This window comes from Lissotriton vulgaris, chromosome 9 (genome assembly GCF_964263255.1).
Source record: "Lissotriton vulgaris chromosome 9, aLisVul1.2, whole genome shotgun sequence".
Classification (NCBI taxonomy): Eukaryota; Metazoa; Chordata; class Amphibia; order Caudata; family Salamandridae; genus Lissotriton; species Lissotriton vulgaris.
The window spans coordinates 886,011,782-886,034,023 of record NC_141697.1 but is presented as its reverse complement, the minus strand read 5'-3'; positions in this window follow the sequence as shown (position 1 = coordinate 886,034,023).

Sequence of the window (22,242 nt, the reverse complement as noted above, 5' to 3'; positions counted from 1 at the left end):
ACTTTTCTTTACCTTTTTGATGTGTACCTAAAGCATGAGAAAAAATTATTCTGAATATTAAGGGGCGAGCCTGACAACCTTCCTGAATAAAGTGGTGCTCAAGGTTAGGGGGATTTGACTTCAAATTCTAAAACAAGTGAGCATTTTCTTGGATAATGTCAATCTGCAGTGAACACTGAAACATGGCAGGGGCTGTGTTTTAGTATTTATTCAAATTTGTCAATTGAGATCTCATTTGAAATAGTACCAAGGACATGCCCAGATTGAACAGGCCCCCCCCCACGCCTAGGGGACAACTTAAAAAGTACTTTAACCACTGATGGTGGACGCTATGGGCATATGGTGATGTTATACCGCATATTTTCCAGAATGGGCATATGGTGAAGTTATTCTGCATAATTTCCAGTGTATGCCATTGGTAAACAGGTATATTCTCCATTGATGGTGGATGAAATAGGCTTAAAGTGAAGTTTTCCCGCATTTTCTCCAGTATAGGCCATTTATAATTGGGCAAATATGTTTTGTAGAAAACTGGGAAAGGTGGTTGCAAAGGGGGGCCGGGATGGCACTCTGGGCACAGCGTATATCACTTTATTATGTGCAGTTTAATTCCATAGTCAGCTTCTACCTTGTGGGTTAATATATCAGTCTATTTGGAGTGATTAACATCTTAATCAAAGCAATTTTACCAACAGGAACATCTGTAAACAAAAAAAAAATGTTCTGGAGCACAGTCAGCGTCTAGAAGGGGGGAGGGCGAGTGCGCCGGGGAGCTTCTCACCATGTGGCGGAGTGCTGACAGTTAACTACAAAGAGAGATGCACAACAATGGAGGTGCAACCATTCCATGGACCCCAGGAGGGGGTAGATTCCACATGTGTAGTGGGTCGGCGGAGAGGAGGGACAGACCTGACGGGGGTCCTGGACTCTATTGCCCTAACCCACAATGTATGGACTCAGTAGTATCTTGGGGAGGTGGCCTGTGTTCAGGTACCCCGGTGGGCCCGTGCGGTATGCGGTGCCCTGGATGTCAAGCAACGGTTGGCTGTAGCGCGTTGGGGCCTGACGGCGCAACGTGCGCAGCACAGTAGGACATTGGTGGCCGAGACGGCCAAGTTCAAATGTACGGCCGAATCTAAAAGTTAAAGTGTAACGTTTAAATGTACAGCCAAGCTGTGTACGGTCGAGTTAAAGTGTGATCTTGTACCTAATTTCCTTACTGCCGTTGACATGTGATGCAGCTAAGTGTGATGCTGTGAATAATTCTTATATACAAGAAGCAGATCTTTCTTTGGTAATGATCTGAGGTAAATTGACTAGCGTAATGTAAATAAAAAGGCTACGCCGTGGACAACAGACCCTGATTCCGAGAATTATTGGGCGTAGCGGGCGGTAAGGTGAATGAATTTGGGGAGGAGGGAATGTCACGTTGTGCGCACATTATGATGCGTTACAAGTTTTGTAATGTTGGGTGAGCAATAGTCCATCACAATTTAAGCTAGCAGTCAGATGTGATGCTAGTTCTGTCATTAAAAAATCACATATGCATGCAATATTCCGGTGCATGGAGGACAATGCAACGGTTTCAAGATCTAATTAAAAGCTCATCCAAAAACTGGAAGTCTGTAAAGTAATGCATAGATAAAGAATTATGTATTATTGTATCACATGGTTAAGTGTTCAAATATGTAGATACAATCAAAGCAAATAATATGTACCAAGATGAGCATTGTCTCTTCTGATGCTTGCATTCTGTATTTATAGGTCTCAGGTATGAAGGGGCTCAAGTGGCAGCTCCAGAGGGAAAGATGTATGGATAATCAGGGAGCACATTGGGGTGAGATACTGAAAACAGAGAACTTAATATGGCAAAGACTTCCAAAAGAGAAAGCAATGAGCCAAAGGGGCTCTCTCACCATTCTAACCATTTACCAACTATTTACAATACAAATATAATTATTTAAAATACATCACAATCTTTTAGGTACTCAGGGAGAGATGTTACTCTGCTAGTCTTCCTTTGACCGCCAGATGCAAACTGCTTTCTAAGTTATTCACTCCTTTGCACTCCCACACATCCTACTGATCCCTTACACATCCTGCCATTCGTTTCACAGGGAATTATGGACATTTTCCCTTTTGCTCTATATTTTGCTGTCTTCCCAATTTACCATTGCCTCCTTGGAATATCTAGAAATCTCCTTGAGTTTACTAACACCTTTTACCATTACTCCATCACCCATTTTTGATGTCTCAACCTCCTTCTCTTCACTCCTGTGATGAGCATCAAGTCTTTTTTGTTTTGCTTCTTTAACTCTGCTTCCCTGTGCCTTGTATCATTTTATACGCTCTCTGTTTGCCATGGTGCAGACCACTTTGCCTCTCCACACCACAACAGGGGCCACACCTGTGCTGGTCCACGGTGTTATCTGCACACACCAGAGTACATTTCTCAAAGTCTCCTTATAACTTAAACCGGTTGCCAAAAACAGTTGCACATTTGTCATCAATAACCCTGTTGAAACGCTCAACAAATCACCTGCTTGTTGGATGATAAAATTACACATTTCACCTTTGCTCTTCCAAGTAACGATCTCTATCTAAAACATCTTTCAGGAGTTCAGTGACTTCACTTGAGGCCACCTGAACATAAGTCCATCCTCTGTTTTTGTAATGGAGCTTTATATAGCGCAAACTTGACCCGGTTTCGGGTATCAGAGCGCTTTACACAGCAGCACTTGCGTAACATGAGGACACCTTCTTTTTTTTGTCAGGCAGGGGGAGATTAAGTGATGTGCCCAGAATCACAGGATGTTCAGCGTCATTGCCGAGATTCGAACCCGGTTTTCCATATTCGAGGTCGACCACCCTAGCCTTTAGGCCAACTCCTCTCCCCCATCCTTACTAAAATAGACTTAGGTTGGCCATCCAATATCATGTACGGCTTACAGTATCAACAGCCAGCTTACTCTAAGTCTGTTAGGACGCCAATTGCAGTAACTAGAATGGGTGCAGTCACATGTCACCTCTGACATAACATTGAAAGCGCAAGGAATGCAGTCACAAGACAAGTGCTCATCTCCCTTGTCTAGGGCAATCCTCTCTATTTCTGCACTTCATAGCCTACTTGCCTATGTATTCGCCAGAAGTTAAACTGAACACCTTCATCCTTAAATCTTACAAAACCACAAACAAAATGTGTCCCCATCAATAGTCAACTGGTCTGTAATGTGTGAATATGCACCTTCCCAGCTAACCTCTTTAGTCTATCACTCTCCAAAATGTCTTATCAGCTTAATCAAGATCTTGTCCTCACGGGCTGCCTCTTTCCATTCCTCCTGACAGCATTCCACCAAACACTAAGCTCACAGAACTTACAACTCATTCGTCTCCCTCGATTTAGCACTATTAGATCTTGTGACCCCACTTCCAAAGGCAACCTACACAAGAAATAAGCACCAATATTACACACCTCTGACAAATACTCAATTCTGTACATATATTTCTACAACTTATGTTGCCTTTTTTAAATTCATAGTGTTGGCCAAGCAAATCCTTTCATCGTGAACACTTCGACAAATGACTTGTGGTCTAAACGCTAAAAAGAAACGAATTTGCCAAGTAAGGCATGAAGTGGTGGGTGACACATCAACACCCTAATGCCTCATGTCTGATGACAGATTGCATTGCATTTGATTCCTTCAAACCCTTGGATGTGAATGCTGCTAATACCACCTCAACAACACAAATCTCACCCTGCTTTTATCTATAGTGTGCAAGAAGTCACTATAGGATTTGTTTCCCATTCTTACAACAAGAAACTGTTTAATGTAAACCTTCTATGTATGTGAATTGTATCACTCAATCTTTTCTATTTCTTCTCTGCGTGAGAATGCCTCCTGAGCCACACACATTCACTTTGGTGATTACCATGAATGGATTATGTGTATCAAAGAACATTCATTGGGGATGCAGGTTCCATAACTACTTTGATTTCACCAAGTGACTGGACACACAAAGTTTCCCCTAACAAGCTAATGATTTTATTATTGAATGCATGTAAGTAATGCATTTTTTCTGGACTCTGAGGTACAGACCTAAAATAGAATTTGGCTAAGCCCAGGAAAGACTTCTATGTATTCTTAATCTCAGATTCAACCCATTCTGACAGTGTTTAACACATTTCTTTCGGTGTTACCCCTCTTTTGATAGACAATTACCCAATTATTTACTCTGCTGTCTCCAGACTTACACTTCTGTGCCCCCAAAGTCACGCCATTCTTCCGAAATTCGAAGACCTTCTCTAACCTCTCATCATTTACTCTTCTTTTCTTTCTTCACACCAGCAAGTAATTTTGAAAAAATGTAACTTCTTTACCTCCTTGAAAGGGGGCATCAATGCCCCTTTGGTAAAAAGCAGTGTCCAACCCAAATCACATAATTTTGAATTTGAATGCTCTCTCAGTGTTATGAAGGAGGGCAAGTGCCAGGAGTTCTTGGGCTGAACTATTTGGTGGTTATCCACCCATATTTTGGTGTTAGGATCAAAATAGACCATGACACATCCTTAATGACCCATTACCCTTCAACATTATTGCCACCAGACTTAGGGGCCTATTATGATGGCACGGCGTTGGGGATCCACCCGCCTTCCGTACCTGATTTACCCCCCTGTCATATTAGCATGGAGGGGGGTACCACGGCGGACGGAAAAACCGTTCGCTGCTTTTTCGCCGGCAGACAATCGTTAAGATTGCCTGCCTTGCGGATCTGGGGCACAATATGGTGGCACCGCCGTCCATATTATGATGAGCATTTTTCAGGTCATTTAAGGCCAGCGTAAATTGCTTTGGGGGCCCCTTACCAGCCCCCAGGGGAGTTGGGGGTGGGAGGCTGCACTTGGGGGGTACCTATGGTACCCCCCTACATTGGCATACACAAGGTGGCACACACCGCATGCTGGCTGTCACGTTTTGCATGGCAATGCACAACATGCCTATTTTACATTGCGGCGGGTGTTGTTCACAGCACCGCCCGCTGCAATGTAAAAGGCCAGAATACGCCCGCCAGTGTGGCGTGCGCATCCTAATGGGCCTCGTGGGACCGCCACACCTCTGGCGGTTGGTCCCGTTTTCCTTTACAGTGGCGGGCGGATCGTAATGGGGCCCATAGTTATTCAAAACTTTAGTTTTCTTGTACTATATCTTCCATAACTACTCTAACTCATCTCTTAATTCCTTCTGCAAAAGCACAGTTGCTGCACACTCCTTCGGCACTCTCAGTTGGGCAGTCTTATCCTGTAGCTTAAGTCCTTTGAGATTCTGCACCTTTTTTATTGTAAATTTCTAGAAATGTGCATTACCTTATAAGAATTCCTACTTCACTGAGTACCATCATCTCCCTTTTTCCTAGGAATTGGTCTGGATGATTGGGATCCGATGCAAATTTGTTAATTGTTCTATTCGATACACTTAGCAAACATAATTTGTTTTTCCCCTTATATGAAAGTCCTACTGTGCCATTCCTGTTGTAATAAAACTTGGCATCAAACTTCACTAATGATGCAAGATAGTTCTTTCCAATTGTCATCAGTTTAACATTAGTTTTCCTCAAGGCTTTCTCCACGTGTATTCCCCTATTAGCATATAAACAGATCCAGAATCCAATTAGCATCAATCAATCAATCAATCATTCAGGGAATTGTAAGCGCGCTACTCACCCGTGTGGGTCTCAAGGTGCTGGGGTAAAGGTGCGTGTCGCTCCGTTCAGCCGAAGAGCCAGGTCTTAAGGGTCTTCCTGAAGGTGTTCAGTGAGGGGGCGCATCTGATGTCTGCCGGTAGCTCGTTCCAGGTCTTGGCTGTGATGTGAGAGTATGATCTTCCGCCTGATCCGGCTCTGAGGATCCTTGGGGTTTCAGCCAGTGCGAGGTTGGATGAAAGCCAGCATCAACAAGTCCCTACTCCGCAAACTGCAAACAATACAGAACACCGTGGCTAGAGTCGGCCTTGGCATCTCCTGGCACGAACACAGCATGCTTACATCATTAGCATCTGCCCTACAATAAAGCCAAACTGCGTTACCCCACCCATCGTGAGGAGATACTTCTCTTCACCCAATTCCTCATAAGAATTTGGTGCCTTGCTAGTGACTAACATAATTACACTTTCCTATTCTCTGTCCCTGCTTGTATACATGGCCATAATGCCCCTCTACTTTGTCTTTAATGCAAAACGGTTTAATTCCAAGGTACGTCATGGAGTTCACCTAAATTACACCTGCTACCGTATCTGTTGCAGTCCAATGTGTCTTCCCTTTCCTCAGTTTTTCCTTGTGGCTTTAATTTAGTGTCTGGCTGCACAATATGAACACACTCTTTATTGATACTCTTTAGAGATATTTCTTTCATTACCATGGCAGCATTATCTATACCTGTGGCTATGTCAATGGTTTGCTCCAAGGCTTGAGATGATCTTGGATGTATAGTAGTCTTTCTTGGGCCTTTTTGCTGTCTTCTTTATAGGAGGGTCTCTAATCATTTCATCCTGGCGGTACCATAATAACAACTGACAGCTAGGGTGCACAACACTATAGTATGCCCCTCCACTGGCTCACAACACCTCTAAGCTCTTTAAATAATGTATGTCTTTCTAGCACAACTTATTTCTGGGAATTGATTCTGGTGTCAAACATTTTAACACCTGATGCTTATTTATCTACATTCTCCATCATCAGCATTGACTGACTTCTTCCCATGGCAAATGTTTACCACTCTCCTATACCCAGAACCTAAACAGTGCCCTTTTAAGCAACGCTTGCACTAGTGTTCGAATTCACTGCCTCTATCGCATCTCAATTGAAGCCTCAAAGCATTTTCTCCACTGTTACTTGTCTGTGGAACCCCTGAAACATGTAGGATGGCAGAATGAGGAGTAACATTCTGCATGATGGATTCTAGGTACTGTAACATCTTGCTAATATGAAATATATGAAATATAGAGAAGGCTAGGAGTGGGCAGATTATACATGCAAGTAAGTAAAGAGACACAGGTAACACTCAAATACAGTCTGTCATAAACCCAGAATTAAACATGAAGGAATAACAGTCTTAAACTTCTTTACTTGGCTGTCCAGAGGACATTGCATTGTGGCAAATTAATATTCAATGATACGGTATTCGTATGTGAAGCTGAAATTCCTAATGCAGATTTCCAAGTTAGAAAAAATATGTGTCAAAATCATACAAGAAGAGACAATTCAGTACTAAATTTAGGGTTGGTTTCAGGCCAAGATGGCCACCATGCTTTACATCACTATACACCTTGAGGTTGTCCTGAGGCAAGAAGCCTTCCTTGTTTATCTGGCTTCCTTAGTAGCAGTGGATAAAGAAGCACTGCTCTGATCCAAATTTAAGATGATGTAAATGTAAATGTAAATTGATACTTGTATAGTGCACTACTCACCCGCAAGGGTCTCAAGGCGCTTGTACGAATACCGCTGTGGAACCCATCCTGGCTTTCCCTGTGAAGCATCCACTCCTGGGCACCCCCAAGGTGGAGGCCAGGCATCCTTAGCGTTGTGGGGGCCGTTGTGGAGATTAAGCAAGCTATTGCCCAGAGTTGCAGAGTGGGACTCCATGATTGGAATAGGCACCGAGGCGAGAATTATCGGGTCCGTGGAATTTTGAGCCCAAGACCCGCCGAGGCGGGGAATTGAACCCTGGTCCCGGGCTAGACCTCTGCATCAGGGTCTGCCGCTCTAACCATTGAGCCACACTTCTCCACTATGATGGCTAAAAGTTACATATATACAGAGCACAGTGCCACATTGATGCCATATATTATGCTAGTTTAAATAATCTGCTCAAAATAGTCACTTCAGACATTATGATGACGTGCAATCAACCTGCTGTTGTACTGGAGCCTTTTCTGATTCCACAATGAATAGGATGAGTGGGCTGCTGAGGAATATCATTGTATCAAGGATCTACAGGTGGTTAATAGGCTAGCACATCACCACGTGCATGTAGTCAGACACCTTGTCCAATGACCGGGGTAAACAGCATTTACAACGCATCGTTTACAACACAAGTCGTTACAATGACACGTTATTACATTGCATGCCATTACAATGCAAGTTGTTACAACGACTTGCTGTAGGGGACAGAAAGTGTTGGATTTGTTGGATTTTCAATCCAAAACCTTCCCTACTGTTGCACACACTGGAGTTGGAATAGTAAATTATTCTATTTCAAACTCCAGCGCCCCCCCATAGCAAGTCGTTGTATCTACTTGCGTTGTAATGGCATGTGATGTAACAACATGTTGTTGTAACGACTTGTGTTGTAAACACATGCGTTGTAAAGAGTGCTACATGACTGCCCCATTTTCAGGTAGGTGGTTATCACTGAGAGGAAGGAGATGGAGTAGTGAACTAACTGGGGTGGCCTACTAGTGATTCACATCGCTAGTGACAAGACCAGAGTACATTTGGAGTCTTGAAAATAATCTTTATGTACAGCTTTAGTTGACTTGCAGGCTCGCCAGAGTGGCAACTACCAACGTAACCCCTATTAAGTTGCATTCTTCAACATTTCTCTTGTAAGATCGAAAAATAGTTCCACCTTTCTAACACTGCAAAACCCTCTGTTGCAATGACTAAGTTAAGATATAAAAGAGAATTCTGTATTTATTTTCCCATGCGAGTTTTATGCATGGTGATTAGCCAAATGTGAAATAAATTACTTTACTTATTATACTGTAAAGCACTGACCGGACAGTTATTAAGAGTTATTGTGGGTCTTCCTGCATTTTGTGTGTCTAAGCCTCATAATTTCCTTGATTAAGCCTCCTGGTGCTGTGCTACATTACCTTGAGAGTCAAATGTTAGAGAGGAGCACTTGATAATCCGTTTGAGGTCCAAAGGTAAGGTGACTTGAAGACCTCTGAGCTACTTCACTTGTCATAATTGGAACCAGTAACCCACCAAATGAACCAGGGCTCAGTGTGTCATATTGAACATTTAAGTCATCAAGTTCCAATGGCAGAAAATGCGGGAGCTGGAATTGGAAAGATATGTCACTGAGAGAGAGTGGAGTAAAACTGCACAAAGGGCAAAAAAGGCCAGCATCAGCAAATTCATCTTTGGAATGAATTGCACTATACTACATGGGATTTCTGCAAGCACTGTATAAAGGCCAATCTCTAATTTCTTTATAATAAGCAACTTGTGACACACCAAGCTGCTGATTATAAAGAAAAAACTTCAGAACTTAACTGTAATGAGTTATTGCAGTCAAGTTCTGATGTCACAATGCCTGATGCCAGAGCCAACAGCCAAGGTGAAAGGTGATTCAGGTCACGGGGCAGTTGTTTAAAGCAACAAAAATGAAACATTGCATCTCCTTCTTCTACTCTATTTTTTGTAGCTTACAGTGACAAGCAGAAAGAACGTTTTTTTTTGCACTCCTTAGATAATTATAGAAAAACATTCCACACTCTATATACTGCATACATACTGCAGTTTTTATTTTTACCTGAAATGTATTTAACTGTTTCTAATATCTTTTTGCAGCAAATATATAACAAGTTTTTGATGTTTTTTTATTTTATACTAGAGGTTCTATTTTTATTCTTCATGTTTGCAATTGTGCTCTCTCTTCCATATAAAACAGATACAAACCAAGGTTCTAAGTGGTTGGTGGGAAAGGTGTTGGTGTGACCATGTATTATATGAGATAAAGCACCCCCTACCGTACACAATAAGGATATTGCAAGTTACCTTGAAGTTTCATAGCCTTGCAAAGGAACTCACCCTTCTGCCTTGTTCCTCTGTATGGTTATGGAACTCTTCTGTGACTTGAAATATCTTTATGATGTACGGCAAGGGTACTTTATCCATTATAAATTGGTATTATACCCTGTCTAGGCTATACTTTTGAGATATGTGGAAGCACAGTCCATGCTGGAGGCACTGTGGCTAGAGGGGTATGCTAATTCTCTTATCATAGCATTGCTTGAAACTCCATCTTTGGTGATAAAATGTACTTAAAGCAATAGATATGATGTTTGATACTGACTTACGAAGAGTTTCAGCATATACTTTTTGGGTTTCCCAAACAAAACACACATTCAAACTCCTTTCAATGCTAGGAAAACAAATTGCAAGGCTAAAAGGGGTGCTCACTACTCTAAGGGGCATGGCCAGGAGCCCAAAAATAGGTGGGGATGAAGAAGGTAAAGTCTCATAGAGAGCAACAAGACAAAGACTGTAACAAGATTTGGGCACCCTTCTTAAAGTATGTTTCGAAAGATTTTAGAGAACTGTCATGCCCTAAGTACCTTTGTGTTCTACATATCATTCCATAGGGGTGGTCTATGATAATTCCGAAGGATAAGACAAGATGTTCCAAATGTGGTAAAAGATAGAAAGACAGACATAGCTTAATTTGCCTTGGGTGGGCCTGGATTGTGGGAACTATGGTTTACTGTGCATGGATCATCTCAGTACAGTGATGGGATGAGAAAGGGAAAGGTTTGCTTTTTGTGTAATTTGTTAATTTTGAAAGTGTTTTAAAATATGAAACTCACTCACTCACCAAACAGTGAATGTTGGTGTTTTTTTTTTGCATTTTGCAAAAAAAATCTTTCAAAACTCTAAATGAGGCACTAAATTATTTTTTAAAATAACATGAAACCACATTAAGTTCAATTGACCTGTTCATAGAGAATAGTTCCCACCTTAGCTGGAAATATTGGTGCATCTACTTAATTCTCACCTATCACCACTCCTGTGCCAACATATCACCAGACTCCACAACCATCTCTGAGAGATCAATGAGGGTAACCACTCCAATGATGCGTAATCCGCCCTCCATCATTGATCCATACTCCCAGTTAGTGTCCCAGCCCTCTTTCAATTGTATGTGCATCATTTATAATAACCTTGCTATTGAAATCTTTAATAGACATCCAATCTTCATTTGTCAATTGTATGAATTAGATAATACAGTATATACACACTTTCTAATGCCTGTCCTTTACATAGGCTCTCATTCCTAAGTCACTCGGCCCACCAACGACAGACTGTCTGTTGTAGGCCCACCGACATCCACTGAAGTGGAAAAATGCTGGATTATCCGGCGGGCAGAGGCATCGGGCTGAGGGACTGCCCGCTGCTTTTCTGACGGGCTCAAGGAGATCGTCGGGGCAGTGGTAGGACCGTAATCCCTACAATAGGGATGGTGCCTGCTCAGGCACCACCTTAGGGATTACAATGCCCGTTTCCCTCTGCCTTTCCATGGCAGTCCAACCACCATGAAAAGGCAGACAGAAAGGGAATTTGGGAGCCTTATGCTGGGCCCTACAGGGCATGAATGGTTAAAAATATGCATTTTTCAATTGCAGCTTGTACTGCTGCCCTTTTTTGGGCTGTAGCATAAATGGCAATTGGAAAAAGCATATTTCCGACTGCCATGCTGCCGATCCCATTGGAATATGGGTGACAGAACCACAGAGTACTAGTCGGGTGGTTCCACTCCCACTGTCATGTCGGTCAGACGCTCCTCCGACCGGCGTCATAATAAGCAACATAGAGTCCCACAGAAACATTCCCACTTGTATTTCCAGCATATGGCTAAGGGAGAGATCCTAAGCACTGTGAACTATCTCAAGATGTACCCCAGTCAGCTAAATCCAGATCAATCGGCAGCCGACTCATGGTCCCACCGTGACCCCTGAACACCACATGTTAGGAGCTTCTTCCCAGAGTCCTTTACTCACCAATCTGCTCATACTCTGTCCCATACCCAACAATCAGTCTAACAGCAGCTTCATTTCAGTCTAGTGTCACTTACTATCTGCTTCTTCTCCTAGAAATCTGCCTCATATTCTGTGCCACAGAAGCCTCATTCACTTAAGATTCAAGGTGTGGAGAATTTATTGTGCCACTATTATCTCGCACCTTTAGAAATGTTTTCCCTTCAGAAACTGCATGTTTACCTTGATGTATACAAAAGGAGAGCTGACAGTGAAAGGCCCACCTAAATCAAATAGAGCTCTTGTTATGGATGTCCTAGGTTGAGAATGATCTTTTTGCAAAACAAGCTCTGTGCACAAGAGAACTTAGCATTGGTCTGATTTTAGTTATTTTCCATAGCCAGATTTAAATGGAGCTATTTTCCACATTTTCGTGACACAAGGGCACATTCAGATTTAACATGTTTCATGTTAGTTTATAAGTAGTATACCAGACAGTCCTCTGACACAATGTCGAAACCATAAATATCTTGAAACCAAAATATTGTGTCAAAAAGATAAATAACAAAAATATAGTTTTTTCCATACATATAGGCGCAGATTCCGATTTGGTAAAATCCCCTACGAATAGCTGTACGGAGTGTCTTTCCCGTACAAATCGTACACCTTCAACGTCCCTGTACGTACGATGAAGTACGATTTGGATCCAACGCTGATCTCCGTACGATTCGTACTAAAAACCATATGACTGAAATATACGCGACGCCCGTACGTAATCAAGCAGCAGTTTCCGGCCCAGCAAGTACGATCCGTCTCTGCGACACTCCGTACGACCCTTTTTCTATGAGAGCTCAAAACGTCCGTAAAAGCAGAGTCCAGCCCGAACCACATCCCTGGTACGCGACATACACGCCATCAACCCCATCGTCCGTGTCATCCCAGTCCTGTACTCCTACGACCTGGTGCACAGAAACCGACGATGGCGCATACGGTGAGAACAACGTACCACAAAAACGGAAGTGTATTTGTATGGTGCGTCTTATGCACTCGCGTATGGCATCATTGCAATAGTGATACGATGAGCACACACGCCATGAGTGTTGGGGTACGGTGCATTTCACGCGCTCACATGTGGCACCATGACAATAGTGATACGATGTGCACACACGCCATGAATGTTGGGGTACGGTGCGATTCACGAACTCGCGTAGTGCACCATTACAATAGTGATACGATGCGCACACACGCTCGGAATGTTGGGGTACGGTACGCTTGCGTATGGCATGATTACAATAGTGAGACGATGCGCACACACGCCAGGAATCTAGGGGTACGGTGAGTGTCATGAGCTCGCATACGGCCCCAGCACAATAGTGATACGAGGCAAACACACGCCCTCAAACCGATGTGGCCAACATTATGGGGGTGGGTGGATATGACTCCCAGCAGTGCCCAACAGTATGGGGGTGGGTGCAAAGGACTCCCAGCAGTGCCCAGATATAAGAGGGGTGGGTGCACTGGACTCCCAGCAGTGCCCAACAGTATGGGGGTGGGTGCACAGGATTCCCATCAGCGCCCAGACATATGAGGAGTGGGTGCACAGGACTCCCAGCAGTGCCCAACAGTATTGGGGTGGGTGCACAGGACTCCCAGCAGTACACAGACATATGAGGGGTGGGTGCACAGGACTCCCAGCAGTGCCCAACAGTGTGGGGGTGGGTGCACAGGACTCCCAGCAGTGCCCAGACATATGAGGGGTGGGTGCACATGACTCTCAGCAGTGCCCAGACATATGAGGGGTGGGTGCACAGGACTCCCAGCAGTGCCCAGCAGTATGGGGGTGGGTGGATACAACTCCCAGCAGTGCCCAGACATATCAGGGGTGGGTGCACAGGACACCCAGCAGTGCCCAGACATATGAGGGGTGGGTGCACAGGACTCCCAGCAGTGCCCAGACATATGAGGGTGGGTGCACGACTCCCAGCAGTGCCCAGACATATGAGGGGTGGGTGTACATGTCTCCCAGCAGCGCCCAACAGTATGAGGGTGGGTGGATATGACTCCAGCAGTGCCCAGACATATGCTGGGTGGGTGCACAGGACTCCCAGCAGTGCCCAGACATATGAGGGGTGGGTGCACATGACTCCCAGCAGTGCCCAACAGTATGGGGGTGGGTGGATATGACTCCCAGCAGTGCCCAGACATATGAGGGGTGGGTGCACAGGACTCCCAGCAGTGCCCAACAGTATTGGGGTGGGTGCACAGGACTCCCAGCAGTACACAGACATATTAGGGTGGGTGCACAGGACTTCCAGCAGTGCCCAACAGTATGGGGGTGGGTGCACAGGACTCCCAGCAGTGCCCAGACATATGAGGGGTGGGTGCACAGGAATCCCAGCAGTGAACAGACATATGAGGGGTGGGTGCACAGGACTCCCAGCAGTGCCCAACAGTATGGGGGTGGGTGCACATGACACCCAGTAGTGCCCAGACATATGAGGGGTGGGTGTACAGGACTCCCAGCAGTTCCCAGACATATGAGGGGTGGGTGCACATGACTCTCAGCAGTGCCCAACAGTATGGGGGTGGGTGGATATGACTCCCAGCAGTGCCCAGACATATGAGGGGTGGGTGCACAGGACTCCCTGCAGTGCCCAGACATATGAGGGGTGGGTGCACAGGACTTCCAGCAGTGCCCAACAGTATTGGGGTGGGTGGATATGACTCCCAGCAGTTCCCAGACATATGAGGGGCGGGTGCACAGGACTCTCAGCAGTGCCCCGACATATGAGGGGTGGGTGCACAGGACTCCCAGCTGTGCCCAGCCATATGAGGGGTGGGTGCCCATGACTCCCAGCAGTGCCCAACAGTTGAGGGTGGGTGGATATGACTCCCAGCAGTCCCCAGACATATGAGGGGTGGGTGCACATGACTCCCAGCAGTGCCCAACAGTATGAGGGTGGGTGGATATGACTCCCAGCAGTGCCCAGACATATGCTGGGTGGGTGCACAGGACTCCCAGCAGTGCCCAGACATATGAGGGGTGGGTGCACATGACTCCCAGCAGTGCCCAACAGTATGGGTCTGGGTGGATATGACTCCCAGCAGTGCCCAGACATATGAGGGGTGGGTGCACAGGACTCCCAGCAGTGCCCAACAGTATGGGGGAGGGTGCACAGGACTCCCAGCAGTGCCCAGACATATGAGGGGTGGGTGCACAGGACTCCCAGCAGTGAACAGACATATGAGGGGTGGGTGCACAGGGCTCCCAGCAGTGCCCAACAGTATGGGGATGAGTGCACAGGACTCCCAGTAGTGCCCAGACATATGAGGGGTGGGTGTACAGGACTCCCAACAGTGCCCAGACATATGAGGGGTGGGTGCACATGACTCCCAGCAGTGCCCAACAGTATGGGGGTGGGTGGATATGACTCCCAGCAGTGCCCAGACATATGAGGGGTGGGTGCACAGGACTCCCTGCAGTGCCCAGACATATGAGGGGTGGGTGCACAGGACTTCCAGCAGTGCCCAACAGTATTGGGGTGGGTGGATATGACTCCCAGCAGTTCCCAGACATATGAGGGGCGGGTGCACAGGACTCCCAGCAGTGCCCCGACATATGAGGGGTGGGTGCACAGGACTCCCAGCAGTGCCCAGATATATGAGGTGTGTGTGTGCACAGGACTCCCATCAGTGCCCAGACATATGAGGGGTGGGTGCACATGACTCCCAGCAGTGCCCAGACATATGAGGGGTGGGTGCACATGACTCCCAGCAGTGCCCAACAGTATGGGGGTGGGTGGATATGACTCCCAGCAGTGCCCAGACATATGAGGGGTGGGTGCACAGGACTCCCAGTAGTGCCAAGACATATAAGAGGTGGGTGCACAGGACTCCCAGCAGTGCCCAGACATATGAGGGGTGGGAGCACAGGACTCCCAGCAGTGCCCAACAGTATGGGGGTGGGTGGATATGACTCCCTGCAGTGCCCAGACATATGAGGGGTGGGTGCACGGGACTCCCAGCAGTGCCCAGACATATGAGGGGTGGGTGCACAGGACTCCCAGCTGTGCCCCGACATATGAGGGGTGGGTGCACAGGGATCCCAGCAGTGCCCAGACATATGAGGGGTGGGTGCATAGGACTCCCAGCAGTTCCCAGACATATGAGGAGTGGGTGCACAGGACTTCCAGCAGTACCCAGACATATGAGGGGTGGGTGTACATGACTCCCAGCAGGGCCCAGACATATGAGGGGTGGGTGCAAATGACTCCCAGCAGTGCCCAACAGTATGGGGGTGGGTGGATATGACTCGCAGCAGTGCCCAGACATGTGAGGGGTGGGCGCACAGGACTCCCAGCAGTGCCCAGACATATGAGGGGTGGGTGGGTGCACAGGACTGCCAGCAGTGACCAACAGTATGGGGGTGGGTGCACAGGACTCCCAGCAGTGCCCAGTCATATGAGGGGTGGGTGTACATGACTCCCAGCAGGACCCAACAGTATGGGGGTGAGTGGATATGACTCCCAGTAGTGATATGACTCCCAGTAGTGTCCAGACATATGAAGGGTTGGTGCACATGACTCCCAGCAGTGCTCAGACATATGAGGGGTCGGTGGATATGAATCCCAGCAGTGCCCAGACATATGAGGGTGGGTGCACAGGACTCCCAGCAGGGCCCAACAGTATGGGGGTGAGTGCACATGACTCCCAGCACTGCCCAGACATATGAGGGGTGGGTGCACAGGACTTCCAGCAGTGCCCAACAGTATGGGGCTGAGTGGATATGACTCCCACCAGTGCCCAGACATAAGAGGGGTGGGTGCACAGGACTCCCAGCAGTGCCCAACAGTATGGGGGTGGGTGCACTGGACTCCCAGCAGTGCCCAGACATATGAGGAGTGGGTGCACATGACTCCCAGCAGTGCCCAACAGGATAGGGGTGGGTGGATATGACTCCCAGCAGTGCCCAGACATATGAGGGGTGGGTGCACAGGACTCCCAGCAGTGCCCAACAGTATGGGTGTGAGTGCACAGGACTCCCAGCAGTGCCCAACAGTATGGGGGGTGGGTGAATATGGCTCCCAGCAGTGCCCAGACATATGAGGGGTGGGTGCACATGACTTCTAGCAGTGTCCAACAGTATGGGGGTGGGTGCACATGACTCCCTGCAGTGCCCAGACATATGAGGGGTGGGTGCACATGACTCCCAGCTGTGCCCAGACATATGAAGGGTGGGCGGATATGACTACCAGCAGTGCTCAGATATATGGTGGGTACATCATCATCAGCATACCACAAGTACATGAGGGTATGTGCATATCCCTAACTTGTGACTATAATGATAGTGCCAGAGCAACACATCACTTACAGCAGTGTCCGACTCTCTGGAAGATGGATTACTGTCACACACTGTGTGACACACCACATGTGGGTGTGAAGTCAAATTCCACATGCATACCCACCCATGGAGGCTGCTGGCGAAATGCACACCCTACCATCATGACACAATAGTGTATAGTCATGTTCCAGCCCACCAAACAAAGAGAGCGAAAGGGAACACACACTATCACGTACATCCCAGGGCTGATATGAATGTTCAGGTGGTGGTCAGACCATCAAGATGTAGTCTCTCATGGAAGGAATAGGGTTGAAACCTCTTAGATACAATGCACAAAATTGTGAGTCATGTGCCCAAATACCCTGCATAAGAATTCCCAACTTAGTGGTAGGCTGTGATAACACACATGCATAGTGGTAAAAAGGGTGAATGTGTCCATGAAGGCATTTGTACATACTCAAAACACAAGCACAGTGAGTTTTAAGCATGGCACAGACGAATGAGCAGTAGACATCTGTGAGCAGGCATGGCCATTGTTGAAGGGAACCGTCACCAAAAAAGGAAATGTGCACACATGTCAGCACAACAATTGTGCAACTGTCTGCAGTGAAGATCTCAGGTGTCACAGAGGAAGGAACACTCCTTGAGACAATATCTCTGGCCAAACTTAACCACCACATCCAATGATTAATTACCGAGACATTGTGATGACACACAGATACCATGGTCCACCTCATGACCATCAACCAAAAACATCTTTCAGGACCCCAAAATATTACCATGACACCAACTCCAGGGCCCTCATCACCAACATCAAGTGCCTGAAATGCAATAGTGTTGAACGTAAAATAAAAGTCTTTATTCAGCATGAACAAAAAAGAAGTGCAAAAATTAGTCTCTGCTCAAATAAGGCCAATGGCCAGTCCAGACAATAGTAGGGGGACGTTGGTTAGGCCGTCTACTCCAACTTGCCTGCAAATGGATCTGTTAATGGGATGAGGACCCTTGGGGTGCATCATGGGGGTCAGGACCAGGCACCGCAGGGTCAGGAGTGGGAATGGTAGGTGGGGTTGGTGAAGGGGCGGACACATCCTCCTCAGTGGTTTGTGCAGCGCCGAAGGTGGACTCCTACTCAGCGCTACACACTACAGCCAGTTCGGTCAGCCCAACCCCTACACCTGAGGACACAATTGGAGTGGAGGTAGAGGGCTGTGAGGGTTGCGCACTGTGACTATGGTTGCGTCACGTGTATGTGGTCTATGTGCTGTCCCCTTGGGTGTGCCTACAGCCCCCTGAGTTTGCATGCCAGGAGGTGTGAGCTTCGACTTTTGTGGGGGTGTGCTGTCTGGGTCTGTTGTGGTGCATGATGGTGTCTTCCTGCGTGTGCGTTGAACAGGTTTGGGAGTGGGGAGTGTGGATGGGTCCGAAGGAGGGGGGGTGGACTGCTGCAGGAGGGAAACTGCTGCCGTAAGTGATGAGTCCTTGGACTGCATTATCCTACGTTGGTCAGACATCGTAGCTGACATGCCCTCCATTAACGACAACAACTGTGTTAGTGTGGCCATGGAAGACATTCAGCATTGATTTCTGACCAACCTGAATCTGGCGGAGTAAGTCCACAGACTCCGCACTGAGGGCAGCAGGAGAGACAGGGGCAGGGGCTGCAGTGCCGGGGCAGAAGAAGAAATGGGGGTCTGCACGGACAAAAGGGACTGGAGCAACTGAGAGGGTGGAGATGGTTCTGGAGGAGCCGGGGACAGACACAGTGATGCTGCCAGGTGTTGCCGTGTATTCCCCCTCCTCCTGGGAGTCAGTAACAGATCTGTCTGCGTGGTAGGATGTGTCGCCTTCCAACAGGTCCTCAGCCTGACTCCCCTCACCCTCCATGCCACTGGCTCCCTCCGACTCCTCAGCGCTGGTGGCACTGTGGCTGGGTCCCTCCTCTTGGTCCGTGCAGCTGTCTCCTCCTGTCTATGTTGATGATGCTGTGTTCACGGAGAAGAAACAGAAATGCATCAGTCACCTGTACACATCTGAAACATGAGCACAAAATCAGTAGGTCACACTGGAAATCATGGCATGCATCATGAGTAACAGCCAGATAACTCTGCACATATTTGAGCCTTGTACTGCCCAGTTGGTATAGACAGAATGCTACTTGGACACAATGATCCAAAGAACACACCAGGCCACAACTTGAATGAGAATTACACAGAGAAGCTAGTGTTTGTTTACAGCAGAGCAGATCAATACAATGAGGTGATACCACCTCAAGTTCACAAAGAGATAAACAGTAGTGGTGCCCCTCAGACAAACTAACCCACCTCACTCCCCAAGGTGACACCACACTCCGAGCCCTGTAAGTACATTTGGCAAAAAATATATGTAACTAAATGTTGGCATCTTGGGACTCACCATACTTGACACAATCATCATGTATTGAATGTGTTAATTCACCATCTTGTGAAGAGAACATGTACATGCCTGTATGAATGATGTCTCACAAGGAAATGCACACAAACAACATTCACACATTCATTGAAACAGCTGGCACCCTTTAAGATAAAACACTGTTAGAAACAAATGGCGTTGCAGATTTACCATATACATGGTCCAATGGAGGTCTTGATGTCTTGACACTCATTCGTTTGTACAATTGACAACAAAGGAGTTTCAAGACCTCTAGACCACTGTGGGGACATGTATATGGAGATCAAGGCACACCATTAATCACTAACACTAGCCTCTTTGAAAAGGTGCCAGCTTCTTTCAAAAAAGTGGAAATGTCGTTTTGTGTGCACTACCTTGTAAGACAACTATCATGCAGGCACATAAGTGTCCTTTACCCAATTTGTCAGATTAACACATTCTAAACATGAACAACTTTTAACAAGTGTTGTGAGTGACAAGGTACAATCATTTATGTTACACAACTTGTAATATGTCAGTCCTCACACAGGCATCCATTCCCTGATGACACAGTTGCTTGCACATAAAATATACTGGCTGTCATGTGGAGAGGCACACATGTCCCAACTCTGGACAATGCTTAAGCAATTGGGCCAGCAATTGTGATGAACAAAATCATTTCTGCATTGTGGACACACTGTTATCCTCAGGCAAAATGTCAACACAGAAGTGTACACACTAAGACAAAAAAGCGCTGCATCTGAACTACATACATGTGGCAAAAATGTATGAGCCTGAATCATGTCTGGAACAAAATGACATAGGCTGCCAAGCCCCAACTGAAATCACTGGCCACCATCACAGGGGCACTGCATGGTGAATCATTGTTCAGCCAATTCTCACCCACAGGGCAGACCTGGCAAAGCTAAATCAGGCAGGCCCGTGTACACCTCTCCTGCACAACACCCCCATCCCTCAGTCAATGTGATTGATACAGCTCAAGAAGTGAGACCTTTGAATCAGGGTAACAAAAACTGTGCAGCAACAATTCCAAAAGTAACCCAAGCTCACCTCGTGGGGCTGGCAATACATATTTGTGACAAACAACCATCAACAGATTGTTGTGAATAGGCACACAGGCACTGCCCAGTGTGAGTACGCACAAGCCAAATCTTGTATGCCTGTCCAGTGGACACATGTAGCAGATACAGGAAAAATACAAACTATGCCAGGGACCAATACCACAAAGGCAGAACCATGCCGAACCGACATAGAATGGGCACAGTGTTGGATGACACACATGATTAGGAGGCCAGGGTGTCTCAGGGGACTGTAGTGGGCACACTGATCCGTGGGTGTGGAATGAACTGACTGTAACATGAGTAACCGTCATGGCACTATGCATATCTCCCACTGATGTACATCATGTCTGAGAAAACAACATGGGTCATGCATGCTCCAAGGGTGTGCAGTGGAAACCTCACACTTCTATGTTGAGACTCATCTTCAGTGCAAACAAATATGAAGCCCAAACACAGTGCAGAGGTCATGGCACAGGCAAGGTCCCAACACATGTCACAGACCACCCTCCCACATGATGCGGAAATCAATGTGTAGTCTTATTTTCTTGTACCCTAGATGAACATGTGCAAATGTGATTACACACAGACCAGGGGACACATGTTAAGGAGTGGAAGGGATGAAAATGAGCACCAGGTGACTATGGGGAACCGAAAAGACACTGCACATATAACCTGTCTGACCAGACACCCCAACTGTGGGAGTGTAGCCATGCTTCAGAGCATCTCAAAAAGCAGGTGACACACAACACAACAAACAGCCATGTACCTACCCCCCCCTCCTTGCTGCTGTCTCTCCTGCAACTGCCTTTCGAGGTCTGGAAACACGACCGCCAGGACCCGGAGCATGTGGGGGGTGAGGTGACGGCTGCCGCCATGCCAGCATGGAGCTTCCAACTTCAGCTGGACCCGGGCGATATGCCGTGTCCAACACCGGATGTCTTGCCACCTCTTCTGCACGTTGCGTAGCCGCCAGTGATGGTCCCCCGCAGACCTGACGGCCCTGACAATGTCCATCCAGATTTCCCCCTTCTCGTAGGCAGTTGCCTGTCAGGAAGACAAAGTGAAACAACATCACTACATCTGCTCCATGTCCAAGAGACACACACTTGCACACCATTGATAATGTGAACATGGCATAGGATGCTGACAGGACTTGCATCATTGTCCATGTGAATTTGGCCTGTGGGCAAGCCCCAATGCACTGCATGCAAAACAACAGTTGATGGACAGAATGCAGAACAATGTCATACATTCACCCCAGTACAGAGATCTGGGCCTAAATCCATTGCTGATTTGCATATAGCCAGTGTCTAACCCAGGGTGGTGTGGAGTGCAAAAAAAACGATGGATTTAGGCCCAGATCCTTGTACTGGGGTGAATGTATGACATTGTTCTACATTCTGTCCATCAACTGTGTTTTTTGCAATTTTCACCCCGAGTGTGCTGGGTATACTCAGACGTGAGTCCCAGGCTCTCCACACCACTGGAGTCAAGCTATCCAGGCTGATGAAGGCTGATAGCCAGAAACCGGTCCTTGGATGCTTGATTCCGGTCTGGGAAAGACATGGCTTGGTAGTTCGGACTGGACTGTTTCCATGAGGCACAGGGTCAGAGCTGATTTGCATATAGCCAGTGTCTGACCCAGGGTGGTGTGGAG